Consider the following 27,861-nt stretch of genomic DNA (forward strand, 5'->3'; position numbering starts at 1 on the left):
CCTATGTAGCCAAATCCAACTATCATCATCCCATCCGTCTATCATCCATCTGTCTATCATCTATCATCCATTTATTATCCATCTATTATCCATCTACTGTCCATCTATCATCAGTCTATCTATCTATCTATCTATCTATCTATCTATCTATCATCTATCTATCTATCTATCTATCTATCTATCTATCTATCTGTCTATCATCTTTTATTAATCACCATCTCTTTGTCTTACCTATCATCTTTCATTCTCAGCATTTTTCTCTGTTGTCTGACAAAACTTTTTCTGGGGAAAGGCATCACACATGCCTACTCACCCCAGATGCAGATCCCACAACAGACCAAAGTAACGGATAGCATCAGTGTCCAACTTTGTGAACCAATGAGTTCTATTAGGGCTACTTACAGGAGCAGACTCAAAGACAGCTGTATCACCAAAGCCCACCCCAGCACACGTGACAGCTCACAAAGATGGGGACCTGGAGCACACTGCACAGCCTGCAGACAGTTCAACAGGTTGGAGAGTGTCCTTTCCGGTGCCTCAGTTGGCCTGAACCTCTTCTAGATGGCTTGGTTGGTTTCTTCTTCCCTCAGGCAACTGGTCTGGTCTAAGGGTCTTCTTGGAAGTTTGGTTTCCTTTCTAACAGGGACTCAGCTTTGCTTCTTTACTCTGGCAGGAAACTGTTATACAACATTCCCTCTTTCTTTGCACTACCATTCTAGGCAGCTCGGTATGTCCCCCATCTTCCGAGGACAGGGATAGCATAGAAGACTCTGTGGATGAATGTAGACTATGGGTCATTGATCTACCTCTCTTGAACAGAACATTACAATATGGTGCCATCTTGTTATGAGGGACCCCAAACCTATGACCACTGGCTGGACAGCTATTTTCAGGACAGAAGGCAGCCACCCACATTTTATGGTAAAGGGCCATTGGGACAAGTGGTTTGGCAACTTTCTTTCCATGCATTTTTCAGTGCAGTGATTGTTTCAGGCTGGAAGCAAGCCCAGTTTCTGTTTGTTGGTTCGATGTTAGGAATATCTTTCCTCCAAATGGAAACATTTGCCCCTTAAAGGAGGAGGGGGGTTGGTAAGACACAGGAGCTTAGGAGGCAGGGGAAGCTCAGAAAGATGCAAGCTTCACAAGCTTCTCCAAGAAGTGAAATATATAAATATTATAAATATTCACTTATAAATAAGTGAACCATTTCAGGGAAGGGAAGACTCTTCAGTGAAGATGCCTGCAAGCTGGGCAGGGAAATTCAGGGATGCAGCTTTCATGGTTATCACTCCTGTTGGGGTGGGCTCTTTGGAGGTGCAGCTGCAATTTTCATTACTCATGCCTTAACCTCTGTCTATGTTCCTGTAAGCTACTGCAGTAAACCCATTTGCTCATTAAGCGGCATTTGGTGGAATAGTTTCTCTAGTCTGCTGTCAGGGCTTTTTCAGGGTGCATTGGTGTTTGTTCTCATCTCTCCAAGAAAAGTGACACAACACCCACTTTAGCTAAAAGTGGAGGTTCCTTCCTAGCCTATCATTTTCGACTCCTTTAATATTTTATCAGTATGCAGCCCAGAGCCAACAGTGCATGCCTTCCATTTTTATTCATGCTCTGTCTAGGATCATATCAGGCTGCTCTGGAGCATAGGTTCTTCCTACAATGTAGTCACAGTTTCTTTTCCTGACCTCTGCATTAGTGTCTTGTGTTCTGTTTTTAACCTACGTCAGAAACCCATGAAGTGCTGATACTTTTTCTTTGGACGATGATATCTAGATACATATAAATAAAAATAGTATTATTTTTTAAAATTTTATAAGGCAGTTTCATACATTTTTGTAATGAATTTTAGTCATTATAACCCTCCCCCATTCCCAGCCCTTATCTCTTTCCCTCACTGCTGAAATGCTTCTTCTCACTAAGTTCCTTTCCTATTTCCATGTCTTTGCGTGTGTGTGTTTGTGTGTATGTGTTTTCCACTGAACTTAATTAGTTTCTTGCCCAAGCATGAGTGGGAGGTTATTTGCTGGAGCAAAGGCAACATAGTGTGGTTATATCACTGAAGAAAATGATACTATCTTGGGTAGGGATGAGGCCTCACGAGACCTCTCCTACCTATGATGAAGGGTTGATGGGCCCAATCTCAGGCAGGTCTTGTTCAGATAACTACAGCTACTGTGACTTCATGAGCGTAATGGATGTTTCACATCCTAAAGACATCTTTTTGCTGAACATCTCCCTACCTTCTGGCTCTTTCATACTTTTTGTCCCTTCTTCCACCATGTCCTCTGAGCTTGAAGGTGGTGATACATCTGTCCCATTTGGGGCCAAGCATGCCACCGTCACTTAGTCTCTGTACTTGGTCCAGTTATGGATTCCTGCATTAAGTGCAACCCACTGTAGCTACTTTGGTAAAGCTTTGGCAAAGAGTTGATCTGTGGGTACAAATATGAGTAAAAACAGTGTTAGTATTGACTTTCAGTCATACACTTTCAGTTGCCTTCCATGTCTTTGCACAGATCTCACACTGACAGAAGAACTCATTTCAGTACATCAGGCCTTGAGATTTGGTTTCCATTTGTCTAAAACATTCATTACTGTTTGCTGTTCTGAGCAGTGATCAGGTGGTACAACTGCTGAAGCCTTCAAGTTCTTCTCACCAAACTCTGCACAGGTTGTGAGCTGTGGTCGTCCAGCTCACATGGTTTCAGAGATGAACTCAATGGCCGTCCTTTGTCCCTGCTTTCTGAGTTTGGAATGCCACACCCATCCCTTGCACTTTCTCCAATCTTTTCTTTACCTTTTGAGTGGTTTTCATGTGATCTATTCAGGTCTGCTTTTCACTCGTTGTGTTGTTGAGCTGAGAGGGTTGTATCACTGGTGTCTTTCACTGATTTGGAGAAATCCTTGGCATTTATTAGATACACCCTTCCTTCTGCTATCTCCTCTCCCCAACCTCACTTTTTTGGCCAAATGGACTGTCTCAGGTTGTGGGTTGTTCCGTTTTGCTGCTACATCCCTCAGTCTGTGAAGAGCATATCAGGAGCATCCTTTATGTTGGTTCCTGTGTCTCTTCAACATTTTTAATATTTCTGATTTCTTCTCAGAGTCACCATCGCCCCTGAAATTCCCTGCAAGTCCCAGCATGCTCTCAGGATCTCACGCTGCACCCATAAAGAAAATCCTCACTTTGAACACTTGTGCAGAGTAATGGGTTTCATTGCGATATCTTCACACAGGCAGATAAGTTCCTTTGCTCATATTCACACCTCTCGGTACCCTCCTCCCCATGCCTGCACAGGAGATGAAATATGGTCCTTACTCTTCTGGGTCTGGCTCATTTCACTTAACATCATGCTCTCAAGTTCTATCCATTTTTTTTTTTTCTGCAAATGACGATTTTATTCTCTGTGGCTGAATAAAACTCCATTGTGTGCATGCACATGAGGGAACACACACACACACACACACACTTTCATATGCATTCATCTGTTCATGGACATTGAGGCTGACTCCATAAGCTCTTAACATGTTATCCACAGTTACTTTCAGCATCGTGTGGAAGCTCATGCTGTGCTTCTCCTGCAGTACACCAGTTTTCCTTATGCCAAGATGGGTGCCTTCTGAAGCGTGGTTGCAGAGGGAAGAGCCAGTGCTCATGGTGGCCCAAATACTAACTCGAATACTCTAGTACATCAGCCCCCGCCCTGAGTCCAAGGAGCTGTGGGAATCAGTGGTGTGCTGGGATAACCACACAGCAAAAGAATCTAAGCCAATTTCCACCATCAGCTACACTAACTGGTTCTCATGGTAGAGGCACAAGATACTTTAGTTTACTGCCCTACCAAGAGCCCCAAGAGTGTGTAACTGTGAGTAACACACACACACACACACACACACACACACACACACACACACACACACACGTGAGATTTGTCTTTAAGGGCTGCAATACCTACAACTAGCTCAGATTTTCATCTGAGTTTCTCCTGCCAGTGTCTGCGCATCCTGATGTAAGTGAACACAGTGGTCCTCCCTCTCTCTGATCTCAGGAAATCACCTTCACTGTGACCTTGGCTCTCTTTGGGATCCAAATACAGGCTTTCTTTTGTAGGGGTAGGTTCCCTTCTTTGGCTGCATTGTGAGGGCGAACACAATGAGATCTAGCTTTCTCTGGTTCATGGTGGTCACAAATCCACCTTCCTGAGTTCTTGTATTTCAGAATGGCTCTTCTGTTCTCTGTATGTTTATTTTCCTTTGTAAGCATTCTTTGTTAGTTTCATTCTTGCAGCATGGCTGTGGCCTCTTCAGTGGGCCCTCCCTCTCACGTTCCCCTTTTCCTGTCTAGTCTCTGCTTCCTGCAAATTGCTTTTGTTCCCATCGGATTGTTCTGGTCACTGGCTTCCTTGTTAGAAGTGTTTCTCAGATGTCTGGTGTTGCTTGACCATCTGCTCATGATTAAGAATGACAGGCCAGCAATCAGCCCTGCAGCTCTGAACGTGTGGGTGGAGCCAGCCGAGCAGGGGCTTCACTCAAGAGCATTCTGGGAGGGCTTGGCAGGACCTCCAGGGGACAGCCTCTGCTCTTTCCTCTCTGCAGTGCCACGGTCCCTGGAGGAGACCCTTCACCTCCTGTGTGGCTGCCTCCTGGATGCTGAGCAACCCTCCTTGTTGCAGGGCGTACCACCTAAATGTTAAGGAACTTTATGACTGCGTTTCTGCTGTTCTCCATTCCCCCCCCCCCCACTCTCTTTCTTTATTACCCCTTTCCTAAAGCTGGGAAATTGCTACTTATTTAAAATGCCTAAATAGACCTAAAATTTTAATTAAACTCTGCAATATGTCCTTGTTACGACTTTCCCATCAACTTCCCGGGAGTGTGTGCGTTATTAGACTTTCCATCTCAGGCAAAAGGCTTTTGTTTGCTGTGCTTTTAAAGGCCTGGGACTGCGTGCGAGCTCATAGTCGCTCTGGTTTATGAAGGAATAAAAGTTATGAAGAGGCCACTTAACAAAACCTTCCTGTGGTCCTCCAGGAGGGCATGTGGGAGAGCTTGGGACTGCTTCTGTGACTGTACCCCCAATACTTGTGATTGAGATTCTCCATGAGCAGCAGGGTTTCACCCATGCCACAACAGACAACTGCAAATGGCTACAGAGGAAAGATTTGCAGAGCTGGGAGGCCTGAGGTGGCTCTGTCAGCAGGAAGGAGGATATTTCCAGCGTTCTGCCTGGATGAGATGTCTCCTTTAGCTCTCTGACAGCCCTTGTCGCCTGGATTCTCCAGACAGTGTACGGGTCAGCAGACATAGTTGGTTCTGTGCTTTTAGGTCCTAGGAGTTGAGGGGCTTTCTTCATGAGGAGCTCTATCCAAAATGCACAAGGAGACCAACATCTTAGGGCTCTTGCCATTACAGCCTGGGCTTACTAAAACACAGTCAGGTAAACATGGAACTCAGGGCTTATACAGCACTCAGGGGACACCTCCCCCTACCCCCAAGCTCAGGCTTTTAAGCTGTGGGGTGTGAGATAGTGGTCACATCATTACCTGAAAGTACATAGTCCCAAAGCACATGTGAATAGCTCAAAGCTCTGGCTGTGAACAGGTGATGTGTTTCCTCATCTTCATGATTTCCTTACACGGGTGACAGATAATGTACTCTGTGTTACACAGAACCTGAATTAGAGCTGTTTAGGTGTCTAGATACTTACAAAGCACGTAAGATAGAATTGGCCCCAACACTGAGATGCCATCGAAGCAACTTAACCACTGTTCTCAGCATTGAGGTACTAGGTTAGTTTGGAGTGGCACCCAGGCTGGGCCAGGAGTCAGGGAGCAAGGTGACCTTGGGCAGGTGTCTCCCTCCAGCTTGCTGGGGTTTCATAACTTGGCACTGCTACCCAACAGGAACACGAAGCAAACGTTTTCAGTTTCCCTCAATTAGACTCTTCTTTTGAGCCTCTCAAAAAAAAAAAAAAAAATCTCAATAGGAGCCTCTTAGTATTCTAGCAGAGCTGTCTGCAGTAATGTGTTAGAGGATATAGGTGCCACTCCTGTGCAAAGAGCTTGAAAAATGACCAGACAGAGCCAAGCTCTCTGTGTTTGTTGTCAGCTGCGGCAGCAGGGTAATAAATCAACCCGTCTCATGTCAAGGGTCAGTTCGTTTGATGTTTAAAGCATTTGGCCAATCTAATCAGGCTGGGCATGGCCAATCCGTCTGAGAGCTGCTAGTTCTTCTCCCTGCTGAGGTGTTGGGAGCCACATTTCTCTGACCTGAAGATTTTGGGGCCTCAGAACTGGAGCAGCAGGAGATCAAGAGTTCGTACCCCAGAGGCAGAAGCTTCATGCCCAGCTGGGAGAAATCCTTGTGTCCAGCAACTGGGGGTACTTACCTTCTCCTTAGCACAGAGACTTGGCTTGAAATGGTTGGACAGTTTCCTGCAAGATTTAGAAGCAGGACTGACACACCATTTTCAGAGCCATGTGCAAAATAAAGTTGTGAGGATCTTTGTTTAAAACCAAAACAGAGCAGCTCTAAAGGCCCTGGAATGTAAACTGTGTTGTTGTATGATTGTGCCCTTGGCTTGTGTTGTTTTATTTGATGGGTACAGTTCCACGTAAAGATAAATTAAAAACCCCAATGATCAGAATGAGGTTTCGCTTTTGTCTCTGCGTCCTGCATGAAGAAGAAGTGGAAGAAAGCAAACAACATGCAGAATCATGTAGTTGTGTGGTTTGTGTTTTATGAATGCCCTGTTGCCTCTGCCTGACTTAGAGAGACCAAAGTAAGCCACACAGGGATGCTTGAGGAGAAAGACAGTCCTGAAACAGCCTCCTCTGCCAGGCCTGACATGCTAGAGCCCACCTAACCCCTGAGTCCTGATCAGGTTCTGAAGATATCCACAGTCTCCAGCCCCAACCCAGAGCGGTCAGGTGATCCCCATTATCCTAACCTCAATGCAGAGACATGTGCAAGGCCAGGCTCTGGGTCACAAGACATAGCTGCCCTCAGCATGTATCTGTTGGTACTGCCAGGAAGGGGGGTTATGGCATTGCTCACTTAAGGCCACAGCCCCTTAAAATGTAGCACCTGTACAGAAGTCCCTTGAGAGTTGGTGATAGGGTGAGGGTGGGAGCAGGAACAGGGTTCATAAGCCCAGGATACTTAGGAGGACTGGAACCAGTGGCCAAGTTCTTGGAGAGAGCCTTAGGTGCTCTGTACCCAGCCCTAAATTCACTCAAAATACACAAGGACACGGAAGAATCTAATACTGACAGCAGGGCTTTTGTTCCTGAAAGTGGGTGACAGGGTCCTAATGGGGCCACCCTTGTTAGGCCTTGTCATGGAGCCTCAAGTGAGTTGAAATGAAATAACTTGGGTTGTTCTGTAGTATTGTGGTAGCAAAATGCAGTTTTCAGGGTCTTTCTGGTACCTCCCAATGCATGACAGAAGGTGTGTTGAGATGAGTTCTGTTTGGTTGCAGGCATCCCGTGGTCCCTACCTGCTGCAGGGCATAGCATGCCATCTACCCTGAATTTCCTAGCCCAGGGGCAGGGATTTTCTCTCCCAGAGGTTTTTCACTGTATAATCCAAACACTTTGGTTTCTCTCTTTCTTTCATCTTCTCTCCTCTCTCTTTCTGTATCTCTTCCCCTTCTCCTACGTCTTTCTCTCTCTTTCCCTCCCTCCCTTCTTCCCTCTCTTCCTCCCTCCCTGCATGGCTGCTGAGAGCTGCTTTCAATAAACCTGTGTTTATATATTATAACTTCGTCTTGCAATTAGCTCATTCTGTCGTTTCAATTGAGTTCTTCCCAGCTGGTTCACAAGAGAGGGCAGACCTCTCGAGGATCTGTCAACCTCTAGTTTTTCCCCATCCATGCACATGGCACTGCAAAGCCACCAGTAGCTGTGTGCCTCAGTTTCCTCTTCTACAGTATCAGGGAAAAGTTGGCATGGAAGGCAGCAACAAAGACAATAGTGGATTCTTGAGCTACTGCTGAAGCTGTTACTATCCGAATGGTTCTGAAGTTGGGTGGTGATATGATAACAACCACTTTCCACTTGAGGACCCATTGGGGAGAGGCCCACGGCCAACACAGGCTATGGTGGTGGGATGGGGCAGTGTGTGTTCATAGCTGGGAGAGAGGACCCTGGTGTTCTCTCCCAGAGAGCACTGAGGAGTCTTGAACTTTAATTCTGGTTTTGGAATTGGGTGAGACATGAGGGGAGGTGAGAATGTAAAGGACTCTCACAGTAGGTGTTGCGAAGCCTGGTGTGTGGGGTCAGAGGACATAGCTCTGGGTAGCTCTCAGGTGAAGCTGACTGATGTCATAGAGAAGGATGAGGCAAGGTGTGCTGGCCATCCCGAAGCTTCTCTTCCTCCTCCATTCAACATTCTGCAGAGGCTGGGCCACTGTGAAGCTCTTCTCAAACTGCCTTGTCCCCAGAGATCAACTCTGCACGAAATGAAGGCAATGTATGCCTGGGCAGAGAGGTGGATGGCCTTCCTGGATAAAAGACAAAGTTTCGGAAGTACCACTCATCGGGGCCACTTCCTCCCGTCTCATAGAGGAAGTAGCTTGACATTGCAAGAGTCATCCATCACTCTCCCAGGACTGTGAGGGCAGAATCTGGTGGAGGTTGGATAGGCATGGCTAGCTGGTCTCTTGAGGGAGCCTGGCAGTCCTCCAGCCTTGGAGAGCCATGCCAGACTGTTTATGTGATGAAAGAAGCATCCTTTGTGCCGCCAGCTGCCAGGTGGCCTTTTGCTCACAGCTAGCCACGTTCAGCAGGTGCACTAGAAGCCTATTGTCTTACACCAGTCCTTCAGTGAAACTGCCCAGGTGCCAAGAGATGCATGCTAAGAATCCCACGAAGACAGACAAGTCAAAGCAGGCCACGAGAGACTCCTCAGAACACGGGTGAGTGAGGAAAGAAGGGCCCAATAAGATTTTGAGGACACTGGTTTTAGGAGAGTCCACAGAGGCAAAATTGTGTGTGTGTGTGTGCGTGTGTGAATATGCATGCATACATGAATGCATGTGTCTGTGTACATGTGTGTACAGATATGTACGTATGCCTGTATGGGAATATATGTGCATGTGCATATGTATACCCGTGTACATGTGTATGTATATGCATATGAATGCTTGTGTTGTGTGTATACATATGTGTAATGTTCTTGTGTGTACGTGTATACCTGTGAATGCATGTGTCTGTGTGCGTATGTGCACACATATATGTGTTCTTGTATGTGATGTGATTGTGCATGTATGTGTCAGAGACTGAATTCCTTCCATCTGCAGCACAAGCCAGGCTGCTTGGCACAGTTGAAGATGGTGGACTTAGGAGGCAGAAAGGGCTAGAGACCTGGGTACCCACCCTGTGACAATGTGAGGCGACACTGTGTGAGGGAGAAGAGTGAGTCACAGGGACAGGACGCCCACCACAGGCATCAGACACCACCAGGGGCTCCCGGCACAGCCTCTGTGAGAACGCAGTGAACACCAGGACTACCTGGACTAGGGCACATGCTCAGAGAGCCCACTCAGTTCTGTTATCCGGGGATTTGCCGCACTTTACAACAAATTCTCGGTGTTCTAGTTTCATTCTGTTGCTATGACAAACCACTGTCCAAAAGCAACTTGGGTTGGAAAGGGTTCATTTCAGCTTCCACTTGTAGGCCTCCGTCCATTGCTAAGAGGACCATCGCATTAGAGGAGCATTGCTTGCTGGATCCAAGGTCTGGCTCACTCCCAGGCTCATGCTTGGATACCTTTCTTGTTCAACAAGGGCCTGCATAGGGTGGTACTGTCCATGGTGCGGTGGGCTTTCTATATCAGTGGATAATCAGGACAAACCTTGATAGACATGCCCACAAGCCAATCAGAGAGAGGCAACTCACCAGATGAAGCTCTTCTGTCAGATGACCACAGGCTGTATGTCCAGTCAACCATTACATCTTACAAAGAATCCCAGGCAGGTGACAAGCTAAAGGGCCTTGGAAAGCGCTGGACCCTTACTTTTACATTTCTGATATGTGATCATCCTGCAGCCCTGTCCAGAGGGCTTATACGTTTTGAGGAACTTACGAGTGTACATCCCTAGACCAATGGTTGACATAGTTGGAGAGAAATCAAGGAAAAGGACTGTGGGAGGTAGGCCATGAGGAAGAATGGCTTAGCCACTCAAACCGACAGGCCTAAGGATCTCAGTCCTAGGATGGCTTATCCTGCTTGTGCCAAACCCAGGCTGCCAGAGAAAGACTCGTGCTTCATAGAGTGGTCCAGAGCCCGGAGGAGGAAGGCTGAGTGCATTGTGGGATATGTCATGAGGGCACAGGATGGTAGGGGCTTGATAAAGTCATTGCAAAACAACTCTCTGAGATTTCTCCTCAAGCTCTTTGTACAGGCATGAGTTCAGGATTCTTATTTTACAGTTTTTGCAAAGCTTAATCCAACTTCCAATATGAAGTGAGTATCAACTCTCTATTTAGGAACTTCTTTGTTTCATTCATTCCCTGAATGTCCTTACTGGTGGTCAGACAAACTCTACATTAGAATCCCATGGAGCTGAAGGTTGCGGGGAGGGGATGCACAGAGGGCACCGGGTTGCAAGTGCCAGTGTATTTGAGGTTGGTGTTGCTTGGGCTGTGAAAAGCTTTACATTCCACAGAGGAGATTAGATGTACACAGCCGGCATGCTTGGCTGCAGAGACTCTAGAGCAGATGTTCAAAATCATAGATAAGCAGGACAGACCCTACCCAAGGCCGCTGTGCTCGGGATAGGCAGCCTATGCCTAGCTGTGGTCCCCTCAGGATCAGAGGGACTTTCCATTAAGGCTAGGCTATCTTACAAAGGTGTGTGGGGCCTCCAGCCTCAGGATGCCTTTGAGGTGTGCAGCTTCTCAGGGCCTTGGGTGCACCCCACCTAATACTTGGGTGTAGTTTGAATGTCACATTTAGCCCCAGAGCTCACAGTTACCCGAGTGACAGATGAGGGAAGCTCATAGGCATGAATGACCTGGGTGATATGGTAAAGTCTATCTGGTAGTCTCAGAGCCCCCAGAAAGGAAAAGAGCTCAGCAGGGAAGCCCTGTCAGAAGACTGTCAGATAGTTTGTGGTATGAGATTTCAGGTGTTTCTAAACTGGAAGCAGTGTGTGTATGTGTGTATGTGTGTAATCTTGGTTTTGTTGTTCATGCACACAGCAAAATCATCCTAGGCAGCCCAAGGAATAAATCTCCTGACATTCAGTAATTCTGTGTTGGCCTTCATTCTCACCAGCCTCTTATTTCTATAATTAAAAAGTCTTTCAGGACTTGTAGTGTGAAGTCAGGAACTTCTGGGTCAAACGTGATTGAGGGCACAGTGCTGTAGCCTGCTTACATCACTAGCCAGGCACAGGAGGATGGACCATTTGATGAGGGGCTAAGATGGCCCAGCACACGCAGGGAGAGTAAGTCTCAGGTCTGCAGGGCTCCAGCTGGGCTACCTGCCTCCTCTTCGGAGGAGACTTAGCCTGGCTAAACCAAGGCCATGGGTATCTGTGATCAGAGCAAAAGCCAATCCTATTTTGTCTCTTGGAGAAGCACCCTGTGTTCAGATGGGAGCCTATATCAGTGTGGTGGCTCTGAGGACAGACACCAGACAGCCAGGACAGGGGGAGCTGGCTCGAGGTGATGATGCTTGAGTGGTCTAGTCTCTGGGAGTTCCCTTTCCCCAAGGCGCAGCATCAATTTCTGGGAGTTTTCTTTTTGATGTGGATGGGGAGTTTCTTTTAGGCTTGTTTTCAGTGAACCAAGTGCAAAACTGAATTTTTAGGGTGAATAAAATATTTAAGCCTGTCATCGTGTACATTTGTCATCATATAATGAAATCAGAAAATGCAATTTTAGTCTTAATGGCAGAAGGAAGGCAGAGTACTCACTGAGCCCTGGGCTTAGTGTGAGCACAATGTATTTCTACCGTAGAGTGAGTGCCTCCTCCCCATTGGACAGATCCTGCCTGATCCTTCCTGCTGTGTGACATTGTATCCGAGACTAATGTCTGTGTGTCCATGTGTACTCTTTAGAGTTGCAGTGAGAGTTCTTTGGACACAGGTGCACATGTAGGTGTGCCTGTGGCATGCACACATGTATGCATGTGGAGGTACACAGGCTCATGCATATCTGTTCATAATTGCACACATGTAAGTACACACACAAATCCTTGCCTGTGCACATATGTGGAGCTCTGGTTCCAGTTATCTCCTGTTCTTCAGGATTGTCATACTTAGAGATATACTCATCTAAATTTGGGGGCATGGGGGAAGCCCATAAGTCAAAAGCAACAGTAGAGGGTACTAGATCTTACTATTGGATGACAGTGGCAGTTTGGTTGGTAGCTGGTTGGGACCCGTGCATCCCAGGTAAGCTCATAGCTGTGTAGGAATGGAAACAAATTGGAATAGCTCTGCAGTCAATTAGGTGGCTGTCATGCAAAATGCATGATGGGAAATGTGATGTGGAGATAGGGTTCTTCCTTCCTGTCTTCCTGTTGCTGTGGTAGAGGAAAAAGAAGTTGTAGAAAGAGGCAACTTCTTTGGAGCAGTGTGCTACTTTTGATGATGGGGGAATTATCTGAAATAAACAAAACTCCAGCCTGTTCCCAGCCCATTCTGGTCTCATGTGGGGTATGCTGGAAAGAGAGGCTGAAAAGTTTCTATGAGGGTCACATCTCAGAGGCATTAATTAACTCTTTAAATGACAGCATTGGTTTGGGTTTATTGTTATTTCCCTCTTCACTGAAGATCATACACCACACCAAGAAGGCTCTTGTACAGTAAAAGATACCAAGGGCATGACTCAGAGGTACAGAACTTTTTAGGCATGAGCTAGGCCCTGGGTCCCATCCCCAGCACCACAAAATGAAACCAATTGTCAACCAACAGACCAACCTACAGAGCCCAAGAACAGTTGTAAGAGTGGCCAACTTTGGACTCTGTCTAGAAAGGTGTTCCCAGGGAACTCTAACTCTAAATAGACACAAGGAGTCAGAGAGAACTCTAGGCTCTATACCATAGTCAAGAAAGCAGACTCAGACCCTTGGCCAGCATAATTGCCATCAGCCACACAACGCCACAGCTCATACCAAGTTCTGTTATCCTATGCATCACACTGCTTTATCTTTTTAAAGATGCAACAACCCAAACTATAATTAGTGCAATATGATAACACATATAAAGAAAGTATTTGTGTAAGTATATTGATCATTACTGAGCATATTAGAATTTAAAACAGGTAATATGCAACAATACACAACTCACGTTGCATTAGCTATCAAAACATGGAGTCAGAAATCACTTGGAGGGACGACAGTCATAGTCCCAAGGGGCTGACCAGCCACCAGAGCCAACTCAGATACAGCAAGGGTGCAGCACCTACCAGCATGGGATTAAGCCCACTAAAACTGTTGAACTAACAGCTCAAGTGAGTGCAGAGAACTGGGAGTTCTTGGAGTGGAGAAACAACAACAGAAAGCAGACATCACGTGCTCATCGGCAGATCCGTCTGGTTGAGGAGAACACATAGCCCAGAGGCTGTCGTGAGCCTCCCCAAACTGAAGAACAAAGAAGCGAGAGAGAGCCAGAACAGATCAAGGACTGTAAGCTAATTTTCAAAGGGCATGATATGTTCTGTGTTCGTAATGACAGGAGTGGGGGAAAAATGTGCGAGTGGAGGTTGCAAAATTTCAAAAATCAGTGGTGGACACCAAACTCCCAATCTAGGATACCTGTGGCGAAGTGAGAAAATAAATTACATCCTGCCTGCCTTCAGGCACCCGCACGAGCAAGCTGGGTGAGTGTCAGGCTGAAGAGCTGGAAGAAAAACCCCTCTAGAGTCACTTGTGTATTCAGCGAGATTGCTCCTCAAATGGGGAAGAGAGCGCCTTCCCAGAGAGGCAGAAACCGAGGAAATTTGTCTCTAGTGAACTTGCATTGCAAAAAACAGCAGAAGTTGTTCAGGAGAAGGGAAACAATTGAAGCCAGAGAAGCGTGTTAACAGAGAACAAGAAGGTGAGGCCAGCAGTATGTTCTGACTGGGTCTTCAGGGAGCCAGACATTTCCCTTGGTTCTTAGGTTTCACCGTGACTCAACTTTCCACACTGCTCTGTGTTCCCTCGCAACCTCTGAAGTCTCCTTGGTGGTGGTGGGAGGAAGTCCCGGACATAGACACCTCCCACTGCCTGGCCACCACTGGATGGCTCCTTCCTTTCAGCCACCTGTCCACAGTATTGGACCTGCTGTGGCCTGGCCCAGTGGCTCACCAGTGGTCACAGGCTGCCTCGCCTGCCAGAAGATGCTGTCTGTAGCTTTTGCTGTGCGAGGCAGGCTCCAGTCTCTATTGTGGGAGTGTATAGAGGCCGGAATATCAGGACTGTGCTATGGGTGGGATGGGGAGGATTGGGTACAGAGCTGCCTGGGGGCAATGGGGGGTGCTTACCAGCTGGACAGGAGTGCTGGAGGAGACTTGTGGACCAGTGTGAACCTGATCCTCCTGCATTCAGGCTGTATGTCACCATATGAGTCAGGCACTGCAGGACTCAGTAAACACCTCTTCATCCCACAGACCCTCACTGTCCACCTCAGATCAGGCCAGGGCTGAGAATGGTCCCCTTCTTCTGTGGAGAGCCTACTTGGAGACTTCCTGTTTTATAAACAGGAATTTCACTGGAAGCCCTGACAGTTTCCTTGGATGTCTGCTTTATTTTTCACACGGCCTGGATGTCACCTCCTTGTGATGTCCTTCATTCTAAGGGAACCCATTTTGTTTAAGCCCTTTAAAATGATTAATTGATGATGACCTTTGAGTTAAAATACCATATTTCTTGATGATACGATGCATATTTTTCACCTGTAAGAATTTCTGAGAGCTGAATGCCGAGCATAATTGATGGATGCTTTTAACATGATCTCTCTCTCACTCTCTCTCTTTTTCTCTCTGAAAAGCTGCTAATAAATAGAAGTTGCATCTTTAATTGACTGCACCTGAGAATCAGGAAGTATGGTAATTCTTTCAGGCCTAGAGCCTGATCTGCATAATAAATTCCATTTCTCTAAAATTTGGGCGATGAAAAGTTGAAACAAGAGGCTTGGCCAAAATATGGGCAATGTCTTCCAATTTTTAACACTGAAAATTAAAAATATAATTTTTAATTAAAATATAATTATTCCATTTCCCCTTCCTTCTCCTTCCTCCTCCTTGCTCATTGTATTTTTAAACATTAAAAAAATTTGTTTTTTATTTTATTATTTTGTTTTCAAGACAGGGTGTCTTTGTGTAGCCCTGGCTGTCTTGGAACTCTGTCTGTAGACCAGGCTGGCTTCGATTTCACAGAGACCTGTCTGCCTCTGCCTCTCAAGTGCTGGGATTAAAGGCATGCACCACCACTACCCTACTTTATTTTTGCTTTTTTATTATTTATTTTTATTTTTAACTGTGTGTATGTGTGTGTGTGTGTGTGTGTGTGTGTGTGTGTCTGTCTGTCTGTCTGTCTATCTGTCTGGGGGGTGGGTATAAGCACAAGGGTGCAAGTAGCATCAGGGGACAGAGTATCAGATCTCCCTGGGTATTGGTGCTGGGAATCAAACTCTTGTCCCTGCCAGAGCAGTATGTGCTCTTAACTAACTATGGAGCCATGTTTCTAGCCCTACATAGGTTTTTGTTTTGTTTTTGAGGACAAGGTTTTTTTTTTTTTTCTCTTTAGACCATGGTGGGGAACTCACTGTGTGGCTCAGGATGGTCTTGAACTCAGCGCTCCTTCCGCTTTAGCTTCCTCAGTGCCGAGATCACGACCATCAGCCACCACACCTGGCCATTTGCTGATTTTAGGTTGCTTTCTAGTTCTTACTCAAAAATGATTCTTTCCTCACCAGTTGCCTTGTCTTGCCAATTAAGGGCCTAAGGACTTTGGGGCTCACAAATGTAACTACTAGAGGACCCTGTGGAAAGATGCCTACTCATCTACTAACGATTTAGAAGAGAAAGTGAAGTTTTCAACCCTCCCCCAGATGTTTTTCCTAATTGAAGACACTGGCAGTTCAGACAGAGGTTAGCAGTCAGAGAGACGCCCAAAGGTTAGTGGAGTCTTCCCACTGTATGGCCAATGGTCCCTGCTCTGACAGACCTGTCCAGGGTACAACTGGGGCATGCTGAGAGAGTTGGTGGGGGTGGAGCCCAAAGTCTGTGGGTTTAGAGAAATACGTACTTAGACATTGGATATGAAAAGGGACAGTACCAGCAGAAACAGACTCAACCGGACAGCAGTGTTTCTTTCCCATCACTTCTGGAATTTTCTCCCTTACCCTCAAAGATGGCTCCCGTGCACTGATTGTGTTTTTGCAGCACTTGTGGACAGGATTTATTGTGCTCTAATAAAACAAACGAAATGTCAAATGCAGTGTGATCTTGGAGACCTTTAGCTGTGATAATGCCTGTGGGAGGACCACCCCAACACCCACCCCAGCAATGTGCAGGGGGCCGCAGCATGCCCAGCGGCATTGTGGGAGTGTCACGGTGGGATGGTCTAGCATGACAAATGTGAGCACACTGGCACTCAATCCACCTTTCTTTCATTTTCTCCATCGAATTTCTCCTGTGTGAGTTATTGCCACGTCTCTGCCCCACTCCCAAGCTACCATTGACACAGCCCTCAGATTAATTGCCTTAATGACTTTGCTCCTGCAATACTTCTGCTCAGAAATCTTCAGTGGCTGCTTATTGTCTCCCAGCGAGGTGAAGCTTTCCTGGGTACAGCAGGCCTTGCCAGGGGTGGGGTTGGGAGGCTCAGTTAAAGCCCAAAGCTTCCTTTCCTGGCTCATGGGATTCTCTGGTCTCTAGGAAACTGTTGCCTACTGAAATAAAGGAAGCTACCTGAAGGTGTTTACTGGTTTCCATGCCCACCCGTTCACAGTAGAGAATACTTCTGTTTATTCGCCCATTAACCTCTTTTGATAAATTACTCAGATCCCTGAGACTCTATTTATGTCTTTTGGACATTCTAGCTTGTGGCCTCTGTCTGACAGAGGATAAGAGCTTGGTGGATGTACACAACCTAACCAACTACCCACTTGTGTCCTGGAGAAGTTCATTCTTCTCCAGGAGTTTGGTTTTCACATTTCTTCTCGCCCTGAGGCTTACATCTGAAAGTCCCAGCCTTCCTCCAACACATCTAAACCTACTTTTTTCTTTATGAGGCAGTCTGTCTTGTTAGCAATAAAGATAATGGGCGTCTAAATTCCTCTATGTTCTCCTAAATTGGCACCTGTCCCAGGATATTTAGCATCCATAAGAGAATGTCTGCTCAGGACCTCTGGGCATCTTTCAGAACCTAGCCTTGCTTGTTACCCCTTACAGCTCCTGTTTTGTGCTTTGCCTTCAACTTACAGAAGGACTTTGAACTGACTGTAGACTTCACTGGGCAGGCCATATGAATTTATAGTGAGGAAACTGAGGTTCTTGGAGGGATGCCAATTGCCTGAAGCAATTATTCTGGTCTGTGGATTCCTGATCCTGAGCTTACTGTTAGACAGGAGGTGAGTCTGGGTAAAATGGTTTTGGATATCAAGCAATAACAATAATAGTTTTAGAAAACTGCTTAGGAGCTGGAGAGAAAGCTGGGTAAAGTGCTTGACGCACAAGCCTGAAGACCTGAGCTTGAACTCCAGAACCCACAGGAAAAGTCAAGTGTGGTTGTGGATGCTTGTAAGCCTAGTATTTGGGGAGGTAGAGAAAGGATGATCCTTGGGGCTCACTGGCCAGACTGTCTAGCCTGTTTAGCAAGTTCCAGATCAGTGAAAGATCCTTTAAAAGTAAAGTGAATGGCTTCTGAGGGAGGACACCTAAGGTTGACCTCTGGATTCCATATGCATGAATATACATGTCATGTACATGTTTACTTACAAATACTAGGGCATCATTAGGAGTGAGTGAGCAATTGAGAGATAGATACATAGATAGATAGATAGATAGATAGATAGAAAGATAGATAGATAGATAGATAGATAGATAGATAGATAGATAGATAGATAGATAGACTGAAACTGAAACTGGCTGGCATTGCCATCAGTCCCACAGAGTCAACAATTCACATTTATCTATGTATCTAGAGAAGGTCTCAGAATATCCAGGAATCATTTTCCCTTGCAGTTACCTATCATTGTAATCTTCTCAGCTATTGCTTAATTCTAACAGTATAGACATTAATTGACTATTTCAAAGCATGTACTATCTTTCCAAAAGAAAGAACATAGAATATTCCTTTTTAAATAAATCAATAGTTGAGGGCTGGGTGAACCCATTAGCAAATTTCAAGGATCAATTTAAAAAAAAAATGGAGAAGTATGGAGAATGCTTCAGATCACCACCACACAGCTCATAAAGGCACCAAGTCCTGATTTCTGTGTCCCTGTGAAGGGCAGATTCAGCATGGGATGGCCAGAAAGTGTGTGGATCTTGCCATGGTAGTAGAGTTTCCAGGTAGATGGTAAGGGAGCGCAAGATCAGATGGTGGTCCAGATCTATAGCAAAGATACGAGACGGACTGGAGAGATGGTTATAGGGTTGAAAGCACTTCCTACTCTTCCAGAGGACCCCAGTTTGGTTCCCATCACCCAAGTAATTCCACTGCTAGAGATGCCACTTGGTGTCTTCTGGCCTCTGTGGGCGTCTGTGCACACATCACACAAATACATACACACATAAATAAAATTAAATCCTTTTAAAATTTTAGTAGTAGAAAAAGTTTTGGAACCACAGATTCCCAAGTTTGGATTTGAGATGAAGCCCAGGGTTAGGAACTCACCAGGAGTGCTAGATCCCAGCCCACCATTGGCATGGACACCTCCTTGAATACCACAATGGGCATTCACGAAGTTTCTGCCTATGGAACATGCTGAATGGATTCTGCTCATGTCAACCTCCTTCTATCAGCTTCATTATGATAAGTGGGCAGATAAAAGTATCTTTTGAATAGAAATTATCTGAAAAACCTATGTGGCCAAGCACCTGGAGTTGGGAGGGGGTGTCAGGGGTCGATTGAGCACACCAGGCTCTCAATCCTGGGGTCGTACATGATTTGTTGTTAAGATGTTGACTCCTGTGGAACCACGCCACTCATCAGCTGCACAGTCTGGCTAGGTCAGAGCCTTTGTCCTTGCTCCGAAACACCATGGTTCATCCAGGTGAACACAGTCTTTGGGACAGAGTCACCCATGAGTCTAGGGCCTGTGTCTCCTGTGCCATCATTCAGGGTGATGTGCGCCTGGTAAGTAGCAAGTTCACAGACTTTTCAACCTTTCATTTAACGATTCTTTATATTTTGAATTTCCCAAGGTGTCTGTGTAATTGCCTTTTTAAAGTCATCAGATAAAATCCATAGATAAGTATCAAACGCTCATTAGAACTATGGCTTGCAAATATTTCTTCTTGATTTGATGGCTGCCTTTTTGCTTTGTCAATTCTTTCCTCTGCTGTGAAGTTTTCAGTTTGAGGGAGTGCTACCAGTTTCTTTTTGTTTTTGTTGCTGGAGGGGGTTGGTGTGATAATAAAAACAAACAAATAAAAACACCAACTCATTGCCTTGGACAATACCCAGGGAGTTTACTGGTCTGTTTTCTTCTGGGAATTTTTAAGTTGCAGGTCTCTGTTCAGGTTCCTTATCAGATTGAGCTGCATTCATAGGCTTCTTCTCCATCAATTTTCTTCTTTCACAAGTGAATGTCTAATTTTCTCTCACCATTAATTGAGGATTCTGTTCTTTATTGTATATTTTAAGTGGTTTGTTGAATATTACTTGACTCTGTTTAGTTGGATTTAATTTAGGGTTCTCTGTTATATTCTGTTGGTCTTTATGTCTATTTTGCTATCGTTTTGTAATATAAATTTAAATTAAAATAATGCACATAATTTAGTAACAAAAACTTAAATAATCCAATTTTAAAATGTACTAAAAATTTTATATACAGAGGTGCGTGTGCACACATACACACTACAGTATGGTAAATAATCATATATAAATTTGTTAATTGTGGCATGTCATTTTCCTACATATATATATATGCCTCGCAACATGGTGTAGAAAATACCAATAGAAATAAAACAATAGAACTAAATGAAATAAGTGAAAACGAGGCTGTCATGCACATGCTCTGTGTGGTGCAATGGATGGGCCTGACAGGCAATGGTGCTTGGCTTTTGACAATAGTCCCTGTCCTCTAGAAGCTGCATGTTAACAGGGGCAACGAAGCTAGAAACACCCAAAGTGAATGCAAAATCAGAATGCTGCTCAATGCCCGATTTATTATGAAACTAATTACACAGCCCTGATTACACAGTTCCTCTCTCATTATGCTGCATTTAATTGCTTATTTATTTGTATCCAACCATACTGTCAGGCTGACTCGAAGAAGACGCAAACCTTATCTAGCTTGTTTTTAACTTACTGATAATGAATCCTGGTTCTGGATACTTGGATGGTTTCAAGAAGCATTTCTTGAGTGAGTGTGTGAGTGAGTGAGTGAGTGAGTGAGTGAATGAATGAATGAATGGCTGGAAATGTCCAAGCGGAGGAAGGATGTGAGCTGCTTCATGAAGCGTGAGACTTTGGGTGGATATGTGGCCCACACGTCTCACTCAAGTGTAGGGATTGGGTGCTGTCTGCCAGTGAGAGGTGGAAGAAAGGCCAGGGGGCATGAAAGCAGCCCTGTCAGGACACAGGGAGTATGTTTCAGATCCACATGGAATGCTGTCTCATTGTATTGGTATGAACCACACAAAACAGAGCATGGGTTAAATGGCATGTTAGTAGGAATGAGTTTCAAGAGTAGCTTTGGGTTTCTTTCTAGAAGGAGGTATCCTTGTGCACCCTCACATCCTCAGTGCAGAGTTAGACTTCCATGATATCCCATGGGGTGTGTGCTTGCTGGCTACAGCCAGCTCATAGAAAGCTTGTCATTGCTCTGTGAGCTTTTCTGTTAGGAAGCCTCACCCATCCTACAGCTAGAACGAGTGCTGATTATTCCTCCATTCCTGAGTTGCTGTCTATGTTTCACCTAAAATCATCTCATAGCTGCTCAAAACGTACCTTTCAGTGACTGTCAGCCTCATTCTCTTTCCCCCCCACCCCCCACCCCGCAGCCTCATTCTCTCATCCCACTGATCATTCCCTGCTGTCTATTTCCCTGGTGGCCATGGCAGGTAGTGCCTCTCCAGAGGCCCCCTTGTGCCCACCTGCCCTCAGGCCATCTGGCTTGTCCCAGCTGTGCATTCTTCGTAACCTTCCATGACTATTGGTCTCTCTGGCCTTCCCTTGCTGGCTGGGGTGGTCTCCAAAGCATGGGCCTTCTGTTTGTCACTGTCTTTCAAGTATGACTGTGTATGTTTTGGCTCATGAGTCTCACTTAGAGTACTTAATCATCTTCAACAATAGCTTTCTCGTACTAAATAATAGCGTGTAATATCCTGATATGTTAAGGTGCATGCTTGAAATTACCGAAGGCAAGAGTAAAGACAAACAATTTGATTATCTAAATACATATTAAAAACACTGTTTTCTGATTGGTCTCTTTTCAAGTATTAACAGGAATCTGGCGGTGATATAAATTACCACAGGTGGAGTAAAATGGGAAGAAAGGGTGTTTTGATTTTAGAATTTGTACATTTGCCGTGTCTTTTCCCCTCTGAGGAGCAACTCTAAGGGTGTGGGGGATGCATTCCTGACACTAAGTATGAACAGACATGTGGCGTACAGAACCAGAAGACAGGAGGGAGGCAGCGAAGAGCTGAGAATCAAGGCAGGGAGCCAACCTGCAGCTCTGGTTCCTTCTATTGAGGCCTCTGGGCCAGGGGTCATGAGTGCCTGAACACCTGCCTGCACCTTGGAACTAGGGGTTGGGGGGTTAAGGGTCAAGGTCATGGCAGCATCAAGAAACTGTATCTCTTGTATCAGCAACATGAGCACAGAGGATGGAGGATAGGACCTTCCCACTAGGCTCTGATTGCTGTGTGACCCTTCAAATTTGCCAGCATTATCTTACACAACATGTTGTTTTGGTTTATAGTGACCTGAGCATAATCTGTATTTACAATTTTTTTTGCAGCCTTGGAATTTTACTTATGTGTGTTTTGCCTGCATGGAGGTCTGTGTGCTACTTGCATGAAGAGTTCTTGGAGACCTGAAGCAGGTATCTGTTCCCTAGGACTGGAGTTAGAAAGAATTGTAAGTTGCCACGTGGATGCTGAGACTTGAACCCTGGTTCTCTGGGAGAGTAGCCAGAGCTCTTAACGACAGAGCCATCTTTTAGTCCATTTTTTTTTTTGTAACTTTAAACAGCCAGATTAGAGCTATTTGCCTCTACAGTGTTAATTCTTAAGTCTAGTGGAGCAAAGTGTCACTCTTTGACCTTGAGCATACACCTCATTTGCATGATAACCCGTCTCCCCTGCTCACAGAAAGCTGACCTTCTTCCTCCACCCCCTCACACTGAAGCTTCTCTGTTGTCAGCTCTCTCTGCTTCCTGTCAGACACAAGTCAAGGGAGGGAGTCTGTGTCTGCTAAACGATGTCCAGGAGTCACCGTGTGATGAGTTGATTTTGCTCTGGTCTGCAAATCACTGACTGTTTTCCTAGAGGTCAGAAAATACCCAGCCTACACTTCCTGCATCTCTGACCTTAAAGACAAACTCAACCTGAGTATCATTCAGTGGCTTGTGCTGGGGAATGTGTCCCTCCTGGGAGACCAGATGCCCGATAGGAGAGTAGTAAGACTTCTCCGAGAAGTCTTGTGCACAGAAGCTGCCTGTAAGAATCCAGGCAACTCCAGGGAAATAGCCAAGGCCCATGCCTTAGGAATGGCCAAAGTTCACAAACAGGTTGCCCTTTACCAGCAAGTTCCCTTTTGAATGTGTTGAGGTCAGTGACTGTCAGCCTCTTTGGAAGGAGTTTAAACTCTTTGGAAGGAATTTAAAGCTTGTGTGGATGTAAGCACGGAGACAGGCTTGTGAGCATACCAGGTTTCCCATTGAGGCACACCTTTGCTGTTGACTGCTCAGGGGCTGAAGTTCCTTCTAGAAACTCCAGTAAGAGATTGTAGCACCTACTGTTTGGTGTTTGTAAGTGAAGGCTAGTGGTCTGCTCAGTGGAAGCTGAGAGGCTGTAATGGCAGAACACAATCTTGGTCCTTCTCCCTATGTTTATTGTGTTAGCCATCACAGACTAAGTTTGTACCAACATGCCAGAGGCAAGGAAGCAACCGTGGAGGTCTCTTCCTCCATAACAGGATTGTGAGTCCCATCCCCATGCTTTTACTCCTTGGGACCTCATCTAACCTGTTGAATATTCATGAAATCCTTTTTCCCATCTCTCAAGTTGGGATTATATTTGCTCCATCAGACAGTCACAGGATTAAATATAAACTACCTTCCTGGCACATAATAAGAGCTTGATGAATGACAGCCATTAGCATCATGTCACAAGAAGACCCACTACTTGTGGCTACGCTGTTTCTTCAGTGCTGAGCAGCCACAGGACTGGGGCAGCTTGAAAAAAGAGACAGCTTTGAGCCAGCATTCACAGTGCCATTATTACCTATGAGCACAAAACCTTATAGATACAGACTTCTGGGTCAAGAATTTTCCCTTTTTAGAATTTCAAGTACACACAAGGCAGTGGTATCATTGATGAACAGTGACCTGGAGGGCCAGCCATTGCCCTCCTCTCCAGCCTCTGTACTTGCATGTTCTTTCAGACTCGTACTGCAGTGGTAGAGTGCTGTGCTGGAGCCATGTTTTTCTTGCTATTGTTCGCTGTGTTTTCTCTTGAAATCCGCCATGCATTCTTGCCCTGATCTTTTTTTTAAATAGTTTTTAATTTATTTTAATATTAATTACAGTTTATTCACTTTGCATCCCAGCTGTAGCCCCCTTTCTCATTCCCTCCCAACGCCACCCTCCCTCCCTCATCTCCTCCCAAGCCCCTCTCCAAGTCCACTGATAGGGGAGGTCCTTCTCCCCTTCCATCTGACCCTCACTTATCAGGTCTCATCAGAACTGGCTGCATTGTCCTCCTCTGTGGCCTGGCAAGGCTACTCCCCCCCACCCCCTGCATAGCTCTTAGGATGCCTCAGTTCTAGTCCTGATCTTGTCTAGAAAAGATCTCTTTGACTTGCAATGTCCTGTCCTTAAGAACAGGGTGTGTCAGAGGATTCTTAACTATAGGCTGAGGCATCCTTAGAGCAATGTTAGTAGGGGTCACACTGTCTCTCCTCCTTTTTTGAACTGAGGGATGCAAAGAGAGGCAGATGGATGGCCACCTGTGCAGACACTAAGAACAGGGGCAGTTTCTGTTTGTGGAATTTGAGTGTTTTTCTGTGTAGACAGCAGATGTCTCTGCAAGGGGCTTACTGAGCACTTAGGCCCACCACTCACTATCAGCCCTTTTGTGAAGAGGAGTGGTGGGGTGACTTACTAGAAGCAAGAGGGATGCCATTCTTAACTGCACAGACAGCTGCACCCCTATTGAAGGCCATCACCATTTGCTGTTACACTGGGTTAGTCACACTGGGAAGCCATGTCCAATGCTTTGGCTACAGTGGATGTTATATAGAACTATCTTCTAAACTGTTACCATCTTCAAGAGTTTTGCTGAGCTTGATCACTCTCTCTCACTCTCTCTCTCTCTCATATCATCGTCATCAAATCTGGGACTTTTTGCTTCTTTTCCCAATACCCTTCACCCCAGCGTAGAAGGAGGAAGCTTGGAGGGTCATTGGACCCTTGCCTACATAGCCAGCTACCTCTCCTAACCAGCTGTGTGCAATTATCCCCTCACTGCAGGAAGCCTCACAGGAGGAGATTTGGGGTTGGCATTGTAGGGAGTAGGGGTGTATTGGGGGGGAGAAGCTAGAGGAAGTGGTTGGAAAGAACTGGGCATATGGGCGCTCCATCTACATGGCAGTGGGAAGCCACTATTCGTACTGGGTGAATTATTTCTGGAGCAGCCTTTTGCAAGAAAGCACTCACATTTTTGTAAGCAATTCTTCACCTGTGCTCTGAAAATAAGTCCAGTAAACTCATTGGATCCACAGAATTTTGGAGGGCTCATACCTCTGTCACCAGGACGTTAGCCAGAGGGGTAGACATTGTTTAGGTTAGCAATATAGGGTCAAGTTTTGGGAAGTAGAGGGAGGAAAAGGCAGTTAACACTGATGGAGAAAGGGCCAGCAGGAAGGACCTGAGCCCTTTAAGAACAATGGGCATCAGAGGACCACCTTGGATGTTTGTCAGCTTCCCAGAGTCCAGGAAACTGGTGTCCCCAATACTACCTTATATCTTGACTCAAAGCAATTTAGAAACCCACCCTTTGCAAGGAACAACCTTGCCACAGCCAGTTACCAAAGATGGAAGACAGCAGTGGGGGAGAAAGACAATCTCAGCCAGTGAAGTTACTTAGTTTTAGATAAGGAAGATGCCTGTCAACTTCCCACCACTGGAGAAGGTACTTGGGACAACCGATTACAAAGAGGACAGGCTTTCATCCACAGTCAGTCATCCCTATTGCTTTGGATCTCTGGCAATGTATCATGGTAGTGACTTGTGGCACAGGAAACTGCCGTGTCATTGTACTGATGTGAAAGAGAGGTTGACAAATGGACTCATGTCCTTGTTCATAGGCCTGTCCCCAGTTACATAGAGACATCCTATTGGGCTCAGCTCTCAAAGCTTCTGCTGCTCTTCAGCACTGCCTCCATGTGGACTTTAGGAACTGGTCATCCTTCCTATGGCAAGGGGCAGCAGTCTAGATCAGAGTTTCTCTTATTCTTACAGCTCCTACAACCACCAGGAAGGGGTCAGTTGGCCTGTCTTAGTAGGAAAGTGGAAGTGAGGGATGCCCCAGCTTCCCAAGGCCACACGGGGCTATGAGGAAGCTGGGGGTCTTCGTCAATGTCCTTCCTTAATGCCTCATTTTCCTATGATCTGAGCATATAATTTTGGAGTGTCTTCTGCCTCACCCGGTGCGTTACAGTATGTGTCACCAGATGATCACTCAGACCTCAAAGTTAGGTTTTTGGGGCTGTTTCATGACTAATGCTCCAGCCTGAAGGACACTGGGCCTGGCAGGTCAATCCCTGTAAGCTCTTTGGAAGCTCAGAGAAAAGGCCAGAGAGTCAGGTGTCCATAAGTAAAAGGGTTATTTCTAAGTTACTTTTTGCAATGAATTTTATCAAGGTGGTGGGCCCAGAAGTGTCCACGGTGGGTTCTGGGTGGGACACAGTCTACAGCATCGTCTTGTACAGACTCAGACAGTTTTGCTATATTTTCTCAGCTCTGTGAAACTGAAGTTCCCCAGGGCATCAGCCTTCCCTATCTTGTCCAGACTCCAGGGGGTATATATTAGGCTGTTTTATTTATGAACGTCTAGCGCTGAACAATAATGTGATAAGAATGACTATGTGTTGAGCAAAACCTAAACGCTCAGATGCACAAAGTAGGCATCTCAGATAACTTGCTGCAGCAGACATTATTCTGACTGTATTAATGCAAGAAGGAAAGAAACTATCCAGGAAGGTATCAGGGTGGTGGTTGGTAGATGTGTCTGAAGAGATGGACAATAGGTGCATGGTTTAATTAGTGGGGACAGAAGGAGTGAGCATAAGAAATCAGAAATGCCGGACTGTCCCTGAAGTCCCTGCAGCACATGGTATGACTCCTCAGATACATGCAGAATTGTTTATCTCCCAGTGCCACACAAAATATATCTAAGCTGGTTTTCCTGAGTGCAGAAAGCAAAGTCTATGTATGTTATCCCATCTCTTGCTAAGAGCTTTCCCCACTCATAAGAAGGTTTCACAGTTGACCTGGAAGTGGAGAGCTTGAAGTCAGGACCCTCCTCGAGGAAAAACACTGACAGAATGCTGTCACACAATAGTTGAAATGTCTAGACTAATTTTGTGCTAAATCAGATGCCATCTTACATCAAATGAGTCCCAGCCAAATGAGTCACAGGATAAAGAACTAAAACCAGATATTTCTAGGTATTGCATTATGTTGTATTCATTAAGAGGCATTGCTATAGCATTTAAAATATGGCCTCAATTCATAAGTGAATCTATATTAAGTCTACTTTATTGATCATCTTTGTCTTCCAGGAAGCCACTATGTGTTTTTGCTTTTTCATGTGTGGTTCTTCCTACAATCCTGAGAAGGAACTCCATTCTTACTGTCTGTCTGAGAAGCTTCAGGCTCAGAAAGGTGGGACCATTTGCCTTAAAGAAAGAGATAGAGTCAGGGTGCAAGTCCCAGGCTGTTCTCACCACAAATCTGCTCTTTCCACTATTGGGTCCCTGCAGGCTCAGAGCATTGATGTTCTGTGGGGGACAGAGTTTGACACCTCTGATCTAGCTTCTCATGGATGACAGTGCTTCTTCCAGTCTGTGGAAAGAAGCATGAAGCTGCTCCTCTCACACTAAAGCAGATGAGGTTGGTGCCTTTTCATCAGCTCTTAGTAAACCTGACTTTGTGTTGTAGTTAGTGACTCCAACAATGAACGGTGCATGGTAGCTTCAGGGTGGTATATAGGAATTGTTCTCCAGTGAAAGAGAGACAGAAATCCATGGCCCACCCCCATTCTCAACTGCAGTGTAGTTAAAAAAAATACAATAAGAAAAGAGTTGGTGGGGCTGGAAATCTGTGTTCCTTGCTCTCTCTGGAATTCCTGTACGTTCTACATAATGCCTGAGAATAAGGATAATCTTGAGTTTCTGAGTTGGAGCCATTTCATGGCTCCATCATGCAGCAATCAGAAGGACACATGGCAGCTTGAGTTTCACGC

Source organism: Meriones unguiculatus, chromosome 1, assembly GCF_030254825.1.
Source record: "Meriones unguiculatus strain TT.TT164.6M chromosome 1, Bangor_MerUng_6.1, whole genome shotgun sequence".
NCBI lineage: Eukaryota > Metazoa > Chordata > Mammalia > Rodentia > Muridae > Meriones > Meriones unguiculatus.